The sequence below is a fragment of the Cryptotermes secundus genome, unplaced genomic scaffold (assembly GCF_002891405.2).
Source record: "Cryptotermes secundus unplaced genomic scaffold, Csec_1.0 scaffold43, whole genome shotgun sequence".
In the NCBI taxonomy this organism is placed as follows: Eukaryota; Metazoa; Arthropoda; class Insecta; order Blattodea; family Kalotermitidae; genus Cryptotermes; species Cryptotermes secundus.
Window position 1 is genome coordinate 1831177 of NW_019723298.1, and position 10317 is coordinate 1841493.

At 40.7% G+C, this 10317-nt stretch overlaps 1 protein-coding gene across 2 annotated transcripts in view; it reads right to left on the reverse strand.

The window, feature by feature from the left end:
* LOC111861631 (C3 and PZP-like alpha-2-macroglobulin domain-containing protein 8) overlaps nt 1–8355 on the reverse strand; it is a 286966-nt gene extending 278611 nt beyond the window's left edge. For both annotated transcript variants that reach the window (XM_023846353.2, XM_023846351.2), the window contains exon 1: nt 7918–8355. The gene's annotated coding sequence lies outside the window, so the exon portion shown is untranslated. The remainder of the gene's footprint in view (nt 1–7917) is intronic.
* Between the last annotated feature and the right edge of the window lie 1962 nt (nt 8356–10317).

Consider the following 10317-nt stretch of genomic DNA (forward strand, 5'->3'; position numbering starts at 1 on the left):
TGTATTTTATATGGATTCGAATTATTGTAATTTAATTATGCTTGGCAAACTCATGTTACTTTTATTAGCGAATGCTATACATCGGACACTCTACGTCGATCACCTCCAAGCATGTCCTGCAACGTGCCTTAAAGATGAAATATAGGACGCTTCTCGTCTCAGCGTGGTTATTCCCCCAGGATGTCTGTAGGGGGGTTGGGTACGCCACAGTCTGTACAAACAGCCACAGAATCTTCACGACAAAAATTTCTCTAAATTAGGTGGATGTGCCCAGTTATATAGCAGGTGTCGTTCAACATCTCTTTGTGACAGAGCTGAAGGATGTCTGCTATATTTCCACCGATAGCGTCATACCCCTAAGTGTTTTACCCAGTGTATGGGTAGCCTACGTTCTTCGTGCTACGATAATAAACAGAACACAGAAGACAAGGGCGAACATCATTATACACAGCTCAGCCTGGAATCAAATTTTACAGCAAAGCTTCTTCCTTAGTAGCAACATCGGATGCAGGGCCATCGTATAGTCTGATGCCCAGCAAAGAAGAAGAGAGATTCCTACAGAAGCATGCAGATACTGCAAGGCACTTCAGAGAATTCGTGCAGAGGGAGTAGCATTGCCAGAGAAGGGCCGTGTATACTACACAGAGTCTGGACATCGATGCTTTGTTAAAACCACACCGGTGGTTTGAAGAAACTTGATGTTCGGACACGAAGACACGGCCTGTTAATAACTTGAACAAATGACCGGTAAATTATGAACAGGTGAACAGGTCGGATATTCAACAATGAAGTGCCAAAAATGTTGGCGATATGAAGAGCAGATGTCCAACATGTTACATGTCGGATTCGAAGATCACATGTTGAAATTTTGACATGGCAAGGTAAAATATGTGAAAGGCTGTTAGTAATTATGGTAGGTGAATGTGAAGTCACTGAAGAAACAAATGAAGGGACACACTCATAGGCCGACAATCTGAGATGTTCACATACCAATTGTTTAGAATTAAATTAAATGTAATTCATCGGGTTGTGATGTAAATTTGCTATAAATACAAGGAAGTTTGCTCTGTAAGCTAATTGGAGTTTCTCTAGTTAGCCGTAGACTAAGCTATTTTACGGTATTTCAGAACATACTGTCACGTGTCCGGGGTTCTGTGACAAATAGTTGCGGGTTCTGAATTAGAAGCAGCTGGTTTAATGGATAACTCATTCACAGTTACAATTACAATTACACTCTGAAATAAGTGGTCCGTCGTCTCTCACGTCACATCTGCTGATTCTTGGCTGAGCTGGTTTCTTCTCCGATCTCAGCTCTGCTCCTTTCGCTACTGATCTGGTCTTCTCTGATCTGACCTCTGATTTCGTCTTCTCTGATCTGACCTCTGATGTCAAAGTCAAAGTCACGTTGCGATTGACGGTCGGTCAGTCAGTCAGTAAGTCTTGGTGTCGAGACCCAATATTTTCTTTTGTTTGAAAATTAGTGTTTTGTTTTCATGGGGCGCACTCTCTGACGAGAGGACGGGTGTCTCTTGTATAGGGTGCTGGCCCTTGCCAGCGCGGTCTTTCTCGGTCCGAGTCCCTTGGGACTCGCGACCATAGTTTACTGTCTCAGATTTCAGACCTCCATTTTTGTCGCCTCCTACGACTCGCAGGGTCACGGTGGAAGTATTCGACCCCGCCTCCACACGGGTTTGACCTATGATGTGGTCTTCTCTATCTCATATCTTCTGCAGCCGGACGGACTGGAGATCGCCTTCTTGAAGGGTTTCGTTTCCATAACGGTTGTCTTCATTGTCTCCAGAACGTTTTTCCTTTTTAGGTAACACGTTGATTTTTATCTCTAGCTGTTGGTTGTTGAGAGGACACGCTTATTGATCCATTGCCCGGCAATTGACGTCTCTGTATGCGCTGGATCGGAAACGTGTTTTAACAAGCCGTTGTCTAGCAATTGACGCCCGCTCAGATATTCTGGATTTAGGCGGCACGCCACAATACTGAATCATGTTAAAATTTGCACTTTAATTCCACCAGATTAGTATAAGAATATTCAGTGACCATTGGCATTTAAGCAGGAGCATCTCAACGGAGGCTCCCCCGGACAGCCCACAGTCAAAGTGAAGGCCGAGAAATGTGAGAGAAGGAGCAAACGGTAGCGTCACTGTTAACATGCAGCGTGTGGTAAGGATTTTAATGCCGAAAGCGTGTGAAGTACACATACTGGATGTCGGCTGCTAAAAAAGAAAATCCATTCTCCAGATCCTAGCGTGACAGACGATTTATAGCAACTTACAGCTGACGTTCGAATATATCAGTGCTCCGGGAACTGTAGGTTGCAATGACGCCACAGTTCAACAGAGAGTGACGTCACGGTAGCGTTAATCCTTCCGCTGATGGCAACTACAAACAATACCACACTTGAAAGTGATAGTTGAGAAGCTCCATTTTCTTGAAGACAGAGTGCAGATAATAAACTGCTGAGAGAAACAAAAATATATCCTGGAGGATGCTGGAAATAAAAAGTAACGATTGATTCCCGAGATACCGACAGTGTACGTTCCTCAGGACCCGTATCGGGTTTTCCAAATCGAAGAAGACAAAAGCAGGATGTAGGCGTAATACGAAATAATGTTGAATGTAGGTTCCCACTTCACCGCATAGTCAGTAGCGGATCTATGGCGTCGAAATCCAGACGTAGCACTGGAAAATTGTTCCTAATCTCCAGGTTCCACACAAGTCCACAGTTTACCATGCCCTCTGAGATCTGCCATACACAACTACTGAGACCGGTAAGAGTGAGCAGTGGGCACTGGTAAATATTATTTGGCGTTTTTTGACTTCCTAAAACACGCAACATTTTAGAAATATGTAAAATTTGAGGTCTTCACGGCGGTGAGTATGAAGAATGCCGTCTTCTGGGATGTGGCGCCGTGTAGATTTTGTGTGAACAGACGTTTCGAAGGAACGTGAAATCTACACGGCGCCACATCCCAGAAGACGGCAGTCTTCATTTTCGAAATAATTTATTCTTTCATCTTCAGGTTGAGAGGTTATACAGGAAGTTTACCCTTTTAGGCCTCTAGGCAGAGCTGAGTCATATTTTTAACAAAAGGAGACTCTTGTTGCCCACCGTCAGTCACTTGAACAATGATTATAAATGTTACAAGCATTACAAAATGATATTTGAAATAAACATATTATGGCACAGGCAATTTTGAAATAACATAAAGAATTCAGTTTCCCTTTTTTAGTTAAATTATTTGCCCGTTGCAGGAAATGTTCCTGAAAGCCTTCTGCTTCATTTCCCTTGTACGCCTCTCATTGGAGTATGAGAATACCTTCTCCGATTTCAAAACTTCCATTAATAAAACCCTACAGTTACAGAGGCAAATGTTAGGAAACTGCGAGGCGTTTCTCTTTAAAATTTTAAATGATAAATACAGTATTAAATCCGAGATCCCGGTATTTCGAAAATAAATATCTTATTTTAGAATGAAAAAATACATTACCGAGGAGCAGCATTAATCTAATTTCAACTTTGTGAAATCTGAGAAAAATATTTACATTTTTTCCATTACTGTGCTAAAATAAGTGTCTTCTTAAGGCAAACTCTATTACACACGTTACATAGATTTCCATGAGGAGCTTTATAGCCTGTGTTATACGCCAAGTATAGTACAACGATCGAGTCTAGGAGGATGAGATGGGCAAGGCATGTAGCACGAACGCGGGAGAAGATGAAAGCATATACGACACACTATCCTACACCTGCTCTGGCCTGCTACCTGCTGGGCCACCTCCCCAGACCCTTCCCCTCTCCTCTATACTTTTCCCATGTAGCCCCTCTCCTTTCTCCTCCTGCTCTTATACAGCTAGACTTACTTATTCGACTCGACATTAGTCTGTCAGCACCTCCTCACGCTGGTTCCTCGCTCGCGGATTTTCTTCCACCCTGAAGATAGAGGTGGTACGTTCCTCTGAAACATCGGTTAACACAATATCTACACGGCGCCACATCCCAGAAGACGGCTTCCTTCATATAGGATAATCTTGTAAAATCCAAAAGGAATGACACCAGTAGAAGACCATGACGTAGGTGAGCGGATAATACTAAAATGGATCTTAGAGACGTAGGATGGGGTGGTATGGACTGGATTTATCTGGCTCAGAATAGGGACAGATGGAGGGCTCTTGTGAACACGGTAATGAACCTTCAGGTTCCATAAAATTCTGGAAAGTTCTTGAGTAGCTAAGCAACTGGCTGCTTCTCAAGATGGGCTCAGCTCCATGAGTTACTTATTTACTGTAATGCATCAAATGTTTAGTAAAGATGTAATCCCGAAAGACGTATCAGTTTGGAGAGAATGCTCTTCTGTTGTCGTAACGCCGTGTAGTTAAGTACAATTCCACCAGAGGCGTTCAAACTCCGAAGATTGAAGCCTCTAAAGTCCCCGCAGTGAGAACTTCATATCAAGCATGTATAAATTTTTTCATTGCTGCCTTATTTACTATTCTCGCAATTCAATATTATTTGCTACACAAGCTTCAACATTTAAAAATTCTAAAAGACTCTGTTAACCCTTTAGAATACAGTGGCAACTGCATGCAAATCCTGTTTAAACGTTAGAAAAATCTGCATTTCGCCTATACAGTTTATTTACATTGCACCATTTCAGAAAAATGGCCGCGCCATAGCTCAAGCGGTTAGTCGCTGGCTTCCCACCGCGGCGGCCCGGGTTCGATCCCGGGGCTGGTCAAGTGGGATTTATGGTGGACAAAGTAGCGCTGGGGCAGGTTTTTTTTCCGAGTACTTTGGTTTCCTCTGCCAATCTTCATTCCACCAATTGCTCCACAATCACCCTCACCTATCATCTGGGGCTGGTATAATAGGCCAGAAGTGGCCGCAGTACAAGGGACTTAGTCCCGCCCCACTAGCAATAAAAAATTCGGAATAATAGCCGAAGGACCTAAACACCAGGTGGATGAGGCAGGTACCAAATTAACATCATTTACATTAATATCAAGCCATTATGAATTAAAGTATAAGTGTAACTGCAGCCAGTGTTACCAGCGGTAAACACTTGCTTTAACACCCCAAAACTCTAAATTTTGACCAAGGTGCTTATTTATGTTCATCGTAAGATTTTCAGAATAATCAGCGGTTGTTTCCTTAACGAATTAATCTTTCAACTGCAGATGAAGTGGATTTCCTGGAAAGTAAGAACGGAAAGTGTGGTTAAGTAAACTCGTTGGGAGTCTGCAGAAGTTAGGAAACGAACGTATAGTTTGGTGATACTGGCGCCTTCATTCTCTATGACATCTGAGTACATTCCATAAACTGTGCAGGGAACACTTTTCATGAAAATCAGTCCGGTGGTTTCCGAGTCATGAAACGAGTCATCTTAAATATTGTGCTTGATTGTCTCGAAACCTCAAGACACGTGGGGAAAAAAGTTTACTGGATATAAAATATATGTCTCATTTTTCTGCACAATTTTTTTGAAACCAATTTTCTCTGCTATAAAAGTTTAGTGTGTTGTTCCCAACGAGTTCGTGGAAACTTATGTAACGTGTAATGTGTCCGCCATTTTTGTCCCACGTTAATCAAAATATGAGTGTATTGACAGAGTTTAGTAGATGCCCATATTGCATAAAAAATAAAAAAAAAAGAAATATGCTGTGTTCTGGGGTGTGTCGCCGTGTAGATCTTGTGTAAATCGACGTTTCGGAGGAACGTATCGCCTCTATCATCAGGATAGAAAAATCCGCGAGCGAGCCACCTGCTCACGTTTGTTCGTCGCACGCGTATTTTCCCACCTTGAAGATGGAGTCGATATGTTCCTCCGAAACGTCGGTTCACACAATATCTACACAGCGATATATCCCACAAGGCGACATTCTTCATAGTCAACGCCGTAAAACCTCAAATTTTACATAATAAAAAACACGTTTAGGAATTTCGAAGTGCGCCTGGCGAGACGGAAACGAAAACCGAAAGGGGGGGGGGGAAGGTTAGCGGGTGCATGCTTTAACTGTAATTTGGAAAGTCATGAAGCTACACAGGCCGCGCCATAGCTNCCGCGCCATAGCTCAAGCGGTTAGTCGCTGGCTTCCCACAGGGGCGGCCCGGGTTCGATCCCGGGTCTGCTCAAGTGGGTTTTGTAGTAGACAAAGTGGCGCTGGGGCGGGCTTTCTCCGAATACTTCGGTTTCCCCTGTCAATCTTCATTCCACCAAATTCTCCATTATCATAATTACCCGGGGCAGGCTACAATACGCCAATCAGTGGCCGCCGTGCCAAGTGGACCCAGTTGGACTCAACCTCCCACTAAGCGAATTAAAAAAAAAAGAATTAAACTAAAGTATATTTCATCCACCAGCTCTGGGTAATATTTTCCTCCGCAGATCTGAAGCGAAATGCTTTATATTGATATGTCAATCCTTCCTCTATTTCTCTTGACATATTCAACGGCAGGTTGGTGGGATGAACAGAGGGTTCTTAGTAGCAAATTACTGTTGATTACTGCTATCGGAGAGGATTCAACGTTCGCTGAATCATCAATATTCATTCCGTCATTCCACACGTCGCAAAATTTGGCTGTGCAGGCCGTCAGAGGAAAGTGGTCGAAATATACAGATGCGAAATATGCAAAATCGAAATTACATCCATAATTCTTTGAGGAGCAAAACAAAATGTTAATTTAATCATATTTCGGTTTGAAAAGAAAGAGACTTTAATAATAATAGTCGCATATATTTTTTTTTCTAATAAAATATCTCCATCAGTTCTCTGTTTTATGTATGGTTGTTATGAATATGCTTCCATACATGAATCAGAAAATAACTACTGATCCTATCCACTGTGATTTGACGTCGTGTGGTCCGGCAGAAATTCCCTGACGTTTCGGAGGAACATAATGCCTCAATTTTTAGAAACAAAATGTAAGCAGAACAGATAACCAGTAACAGAAAGGCTGCTTAGTTCGTGTTAGTTACTTGTTTGGCTTACTCTTCGATCCTGAAGATTGAGGCAACTAATTCTTCGGAAACGTCGGTGATTTTCTACCGGCTACGCTGCATCACATCCCAGAAGACGGTAGTTCTTTGTTTTGTACACCGCCAAATATTTTGAGGCGTATAATTTTTGTGATTTAAATGATGAATTAAAAACAAAATTAATATTACTATATAAACTAATTGCATGTATATTTAATGAATAGAATTCACAATAATAACTTTAGAAACATAAATGTTGTTGCACAAAGTTTCTGGATCGGCAGTGTTTACTTACATCACCTTTTAAAAATTACCACAAGCAACGAATATTCTAGACTGCACACATATTGCCTTACTTTAAAACCAAATTTGAATATTTCGGATTATGTCGGTTTGCTTTAGTTCGATTTGAATTTCTGACACTTCACCTTTCAACTTGATTCTATGAAATACAAGATACATTTAACATAAAATCTCTAATAGAAACTCACTTTCAGTTGCGAAAGGATACTAATAACACCTGTAATGGTAAAGACATTCTATCTGTAGGATAATAAAATATAACAAAATATTCATTCCTGTCTTAATCATCGTTCAAAATTATGAATGTTACAGGCAAATACAACGTAAATATGTTTCTGACTTTCACATTTGCTAGATAAATCAGTGAATAATATTTTACATTTCATATGACTTAACACATTTATACTTCATAATAATGATGATGCATTTTCTTTAAGGTAGGACAAACTGCGGAACATGGGCACTTCTTCTGAATGCAAAACAATGGAGATGTTAATTCAAGAATATAGACCCATAAAGAGAAGCAAAGCGAGTGTGCGTATGTATGATGATAAATGAAGAAAGCAACAAAACAAGAGGAATTCATTTTTTAAATAATAATTAATACTTTTATACAACTTACCAATCACTGTAAACTTGAGTGTTGACGTTTTGATACTATGCAGATAATAGGCGTTTCTTCGGTTTCCGGTCAGGACGTATGACAATGTCTCAGAAAGAAAAAGGTCTATTTTCTCAGTTCCTCTTTAACCTACGGATGAATACACTGTAGCAGAAACGTCAGTTCTCAGCCCGCAACAAAACGTGACAATTTGGAAATTTTCATTTCACTCTCATATAAACAGAAACAAAAATAAATCACAAGAACGGTAATCTTGATGTTCAATAAAATATATAATCTAACATTATGATAATCTGGATATTAAGTAAAAGCAAATACAGTTTTTCCTATAGACTAACGGATACGCCGATATTCGAGTAAGTGGAAGTGCTGTACAAGTGTTGAGAGTAGCGAAACTATTCTGACCAAATGCTGCCAGGCCTCTCATGAGATTCACTGCTCGAGAGAAACGCTGTCCCTAGCAGAGGCATCGCGACGCTATCACGCAAGCTCGACGCCACCAACATCCCTACTCTCTGTACCAAACATTTCTCTCTCTTTCGCACTTCAGGCAGAAGGATCTTCTGTTACCAAACCCCTCACCCACCTTCTTGTACAAGCTGGTCCCACGGTGTGCAACACCTTGTCGCATTTTTGGGTTCCTAAGCATATTCCATTGATTAACATGGTTTTTACGACAAGGTAATTTTAATTTCGTAATATGGTAATAAATAAAAAAGTTGCTGCGTACAACACAACTGAGCATAATAAAAGAGATAGAATAATTGCTTCTCATTAACTGTTTCCTTTCAAATTTGATGTGACATTTTTCAAATTGCCAAGATATGTATACGCTGTCCATACTTTCCAATTTATCCCATAAAATCCCCGTTTTAATATCTTGTCTCGGGGTCCATATCCCAAATTTAAACTTCGAAACATCCTTATACACATAAAATGAAACTCGGCCTGTCCTGCAACATCTGTTATTGATACGGTATGCAATTATCCGTTCTAGACGGTGGGAGAAGCACTTGGAACAATTGGAACAGGGGCTCATCAACTGTGGTCAGTTCCCTTGGCCGATGGCTGTGCCCTGTGATCGCAGCTGGGATCAGATGGCTCTGGACTTGCAGTGCGAGTGTACTGAATATGATATATTTCCTATAAATCTATGACCTACAAAGTGTTGAAATGCAATTTCATTTTCACCGAAACTATAAACAAAGAATTCGTGGTCTCTGATAATTTTCATTCATGATTTATCACGAAGAACATGGCAGTCATCGTCTTCAGACCAATAAACAGAGTATGGCGTCTTCAAACGCGAAGCTTCTTTACTTGAAATAGATTGATGTGAACTTGCAGCGGCAGAAGTTATGTTCGTATATGAGTATGTTAAGTACAGTGTGCTGAGGAGAATGTTTGAACCGAAAGGAGATAAAGTGACAGGAGGTTGGAGAAAACTGCATAATAAGGAGCTTCATAACTTATACTATTCTCCAAGTATAATTAGAATGATCAAGTGAAGGAGGATGAGACGGGAAGGGAATGTAGCACGAATGGGGGAGAAGCTGAATGCATACAGGATATTGGTGGGAAAGCCATGAGGAAAGAGACCATTAGGAATACCAAGACGGAGGTGGTTGGACAATATTAAAATGGATCTTAGAGAGATAGGATGGAATGGTATGGACTGGATTGATCTGGCTCAGGATGGGGATGAGTGCAGGGCTCTTGTGAATACGGTAATGGACCCTGGGGTTCTATAAAATATTGAGAAGTTCTTGAATAGCTGCACAATTGGAGGCTTCTCAAGAAGGGCTCGGCTCCACGAAGCTAGAATTCTGTAGTTTTTAGTAATGACTATGTTAAACATAAACTATCTTTCTACTCTGCTGAGATGTCATGGAAACGGATTTCTGTTTGATCGATAAATTTAATATGCACAAATAAAAAGCCAAGCTAGTGCAACGTCCGCATTAGCATTACTTGCTTATGAAAAATCACTTAAGGACTTGTCTGAAGCTGCTTTCGTTACCGTGTTGACCCATGTAACAGTAAATCGGTGAAACTACCGTAAGATTTTTTCATCGTAAAAATCGCCTTATCTTACTCGGCTAAGGAAGAAATACAGAGTAATTCTAAATTACTGTCGGCATTTACGTTTATAGATCACGGAAACCTCGGCAATAATTTAGAATCATTCTGTATATGAAATTATTTCCGATAATATCCAAACTTCAAAAATTCAAAAATTCAAAATTACATGCAAAATTAACGGCTGCTCTGGTGAAAATACATACGCAAACAGCGTGCGGATATTTCCTCGAGGAGAAACTAATATCGCTACCAAACTGAAGGACAGAAAGGAAAGAAATGGACTGCAGTGCTAATATCGTGTACAGCTGTGTACAGGAT